Source organism: Symphodus melops (assembly GCF_947650265.1).
Source record: "Symphodus melops genome assembly, chromosome: 20".
Taxonomy (NCBI): domain Eukaryota; kingdom Metazoa; phylum Chordata; class Actinopteri; order Labriformes; family Labridae; genus Symphodus; species Symphodus melops.
In genome coordinates, this window is record NC_136710.1 from 8,694,849 (window position 1) to 8,699,499 (window position 4,651).

Genomic DNA, 4,651 nt, shown 5'->3' on the forward strand with positions numbered 1-4,651 from the left:
AGGATTATATCAATTCACACATCAATGTTCCCTCATAAACTAAGTCTCACCTGATTGAACTGAGCACAGGTGGAACGACTTTTAAAACACACCATGATCTTGTTTCGTGGTTCATTTTGAAGCTGCAGTTAAAAGGCCTTTGTATGGCCAACGAACAAAACACCACGACAGGCGCAGGCAAACGAGGTCATAGATTTAGTCCGGAAACACTCGGGTTATAACTACGCTTGGGCTACGATTATTTAAGCACAAGGAAATGAAGTCCAACACCCTCGGTGCTGTCGCTCTCCCTTCCCTGCATTGATCTTCACACTCTGATTGTAAACAGGTGAAATGATTCGGTGACGTTTGCTGAACGTGAGCTTTCAAGCGTGGATGGTGAAAAGGGCCTGTGTTTGTTGGCTGAGTCATTAAAAGGAGTAGCAGTTGCAATAATGGAAAATAAATGAGCTCTGGGTGAAAGTCTTCATCGGTCCCACTTTGACCTGCGTGTCTTCAGGGTTGGGTGAACTATGACGCTCCTGAAGAAGCAACAGAACCTGTGTCATCAATTAAGCGTAACATTTATAATGGCGCTATAATGAGCCAAAGCACAGCACTGCTGCAGACGGGGAGAAGAAACTGCTGCGCATCAAAGGTCTTATTTTTTTTGACTTCAGTGTATTTTCTCGTGTAAAGACTTGTGCCAGAGGCTGAAGGCAGACACAATTGGCTTTCAATCAGATGTGAGCTCAGAAACTCCCTCTTCTTCTCAGGCGTTTGATTTAAAAAGGGAGCCAAAGATCAAATTGCACTTAAGAGACAAAGTGTGAGCAGTCTCGAGCGGCGGTGTAATGATGCCCTTTGTTTGTTTTTTTCTGGAAACTTCACTTTCTAATCTCCTGGACTCCTGCGAAAGCCTGCCAGGGAACGGTGCCACATAAAACCCCCCTTGATTTCTTATTTTATCTACAGACAAGCAAATCGATCGTCGTCTCCCGCTGCACCTGCTCCCCCAAAAGAGATGTCCATCCTGCTCTCCAATCAGACTATTACACCGAGCTATTTCAGGAGGGGAATGAGGTACTTGGTGGTCAAGAGCTTCTCAGTGTCTCCCGGAGACAAGCACGAAAAAAAAGCACTGAAATTTCCCAGTGTCTTGACACATCTAATTGAGATTTCATGCCCTATGTTCTCAGCCATTTGAAAAAACCTCTCCCTGATCTTTTACAAGCCGTATTTCCCTGAGGATTGAGATGAGAAGGAGCGATGTCAGGTTTTATTTGCCGCGCGGTTTGGTTTGTTGAAAAGGCAGTGGAAGAGGCGCATTTAAATGAAGTTCCATCAGAATCATGCATTTGACTTTGCGTGAAGTCAAATAAGTTGTGATTTTTACCATGGAGAAGAGCAAACCTATTGCTCTCACTTCAGTTCATTGGTAAAGTTGTCATCTCTCCTCTGGAAGGTCAAGGGTTTGATCCCCAGCTAACTAAATCTACTGTACATTATAATAGTGCATTTTGCAATGTATTAAAGTTCAGTACACTTAACGATAGATGAATATAGCCCCCTTGTCCCATATCACTTATCCTTTATTAATGTATCTCACTGCATTATGTTTCATCCTTGACTTTACGGTCCCTGTGCTCCTGCGATGACTTCACCCAGTCTTCCATTACATAGTGCTATACACCCACAGTGGGAGCACTAGGCTTCCCAGCAGGACCCATATTGGATGGTCTGTAATCAATGACATCATGCACAAGCATCATCCTCTAATACCAAAGGGAAATAGACAAAAGGAGGCGGTGATGTCAGCCCCCCTTTCGGCTTTTTCCTCCCCCTTCCTTCTGGTTTAAAGCAGGCTACATGACAGCAAGACATGAAGTGATCGTGTTGAGGTTTGATGTTCTTTCTGTTTTTTTTCTTCTTTTTTATGCCTTTCGTATCTTCAATGCTTACATGAAAAGTACAAAACAACTGTTCCAAGTTACTTTGAAGAAGTGTTTTGTAAGAGTGCTTCAAACTGAAGTACATTAAGGTGAGGATATGTCAAAGAAAAGAGCTCACGACGTCTTGAGATCCAGTTTTTAAAGGGTTCCTCAGTGCTGTGAGGAGTGGAATCTGTTTTCATAATAGTGAGAGCTTAAGGTGCAGCAAACCTACTTTGATGGTCTTCAAGTCCTGAAAAAGACGGGGTTATACAGAAAACGAAATATTCAGACAGACTTTAGCTTTATTTTTTGAGCAACATATGTGAAAACACTTGAACCAAGCGGGGCCCCTCTTCCTCTTTTAAATAAATGATAGATACATGGAGCGCCGGGAGCCTTGTGGTTAATGGGTGCCCAATGTACAGAGGCTGTGGTCCTCTGTGTGGGTTTGAATCTAACTTGATGTTCCCCACTCTCTCTCTCTCTCTCTCTCTCTCTCTGTCTCTCTCTCTCTCTCTCTCTGACAGATCTGGTTAAAAAATAAATACATATCTAAACTCTCTCAGCATGGTTAAAATGTTTTGTCCGAAGTAAAACATCCTTAGCATTCCAGATCCAAACTTTGTTGAGATAGCTAATCCAGCCCATTATTAAAAACAGTTTGCTTGACTGTTAGTTTTTTCCAGCCAATCGAAGTTTAAGGATTTGATTTAAATCCCACTCTTTATTAAAGAGCGCCCTTTGAAGAAAATCACAAAACAGAAGCTTGAGATGTTTGAAACGCTCTCTCGCTGACTCCAGCGTGGACATCGTGTCTGCTCAAGCAATTTTAGCCTTTAAAGGTTCACGCATTGAAGAGACGTCTTTAATATTCTGACGCCAGCACCTTTTAAGTGTTTTAGTATTCCTGCTCGCCATGCAGTAGGTGCTGTACAAACATGTTGAATATAAAGGCTGCTTCTGTTATAGGTTGGAGTCCTGAGTTGTCTCATTGAAAGTAGGAGATGAAGGAATTAGAAGGAAATCGTGAAAGTTCTGATGGCAGACTTTGAGCTCTGACTAAAGTGTTCTGAGTGACAGGTTAGGGATGCAGGGATTCTCAAGAGAACTTTAGGAAGTACTTTGGATGACATGTGCCTTTCTACTGTGGTATGGATGATGTTTTTGACATCATTTATGAAGCATGTTTAGTCTATCTGACTGCCTGTGTGGCTTATTTTAATCAAATATATGTTTATTATTTACCCTCTTTACCCCACCTTGCAATGGGCACTAATCAGTTTATCAGTTTAAGCTCCTTCTTGGCCAACAAAGTTTGTTGTATTGTCTCAGTTTTTGTGTAATGACTGATGTTAGGTCCTTTTCGTCCTCGCCCGTCAGGCGTGTCAGAGAATCTGAATTGTTTTTAGGTACAAGAACTCCAATTTTCCATTCCAGTAACTTCAAAAATAAGCACTGTTTTGTCCATATTTCATCCAAATGCTTCGAGAGAAATGTATGTTTTTGAAATAGGGTGTACTGACCTTTCCTTTAATATTAATACATAGATCTGCCTGAAAAAAAGGTCATCACACCAAGAAATATTTGAACAAAGCCACGTTTGGCCCCTGAAGAGAACCCCTTTTCCTCCGCACTTCTCTCTGATCAGAGCAATCTTTGGGCTAAAAGAGTAAAAAGACACTTTACAAAGAGTTATTCTTCTGCAGTGCTGCTTATTACCCTCTTTTGCTGCCTTTCAGGAAGCTCATCTCAGCATACTTCTGCCCAGTCCCAGCGGGGAGTGTTAATAATCACCTCGACCATTGTCACAGGAGAGGCTGCGGCACAGGGAGCGTTAATGTCTCAAAGGAACAACTATTGACATCTGGGTCCCTTTGCTAGGATCTATCGGAGAGACTGAACGCCCGGGTCTGATAAAATGCTGGCCTGTCAGCCTCTGCAGGTTGTTGGTAAGTGTGGGGAGGTCAAGAGCATTCACCCTTGACATTTAATAGTAGAGGGTGGGACCCACTGTATCAGTCATACAGATTACCGATGAGAGGACAGGAGAGGATGGAATATTTGATGACTCTCATCAGATCAGTGCATTGATGCTGTTTTATTCTGCTAATCTGTAAAAGAGGATTTTTTTAATCACTAGTTTACTGTAACATACAAAATGGGGTTTGTAGTTATGAGAATTCATTCACTTCTTGCAGTAGGCTGCCCTTTGGATTCATTAGAAGACGTGTGCATGAGCTTATAAATCTTATGAACTTTAACTATTGAGAAAAAGTCATTTTTAACATTTAAAAAAAGTTTTGTTCATCTGTAAAAGAAACAAAAGATATGACTTTAGATCATGGCTACACCCCAGCAAAACACATTATCTGAAAGAAATACAAAAAACACATTCTGTGACAAACTACTTCTTACAACTTCCTGTATGATTCATTCGAAGAAAACAGCGCCCCCTGTCTTCAAGAAGTCGCTGAATAATTACTGTCATACCAAAATCCATAGCGTCCAAATGAGACCTTGGCGCTCCACATTACTGAGATGGATTAGGTTAATGACCCCTACACTGACCTACATTCCCTCTGAGGGGGTGTACATATTACACGCGAGTTCATATTTGTGGCCCTGAGATATAGATGGTTATTTGATCTGCAGTGCTTTCTCTCCATTCCAGGGTTATGTTGCTTTACTGTAAAGAGTCCCCTGATGCGGCTGCTGGTCACCTTTTATCCCCTCCGCCT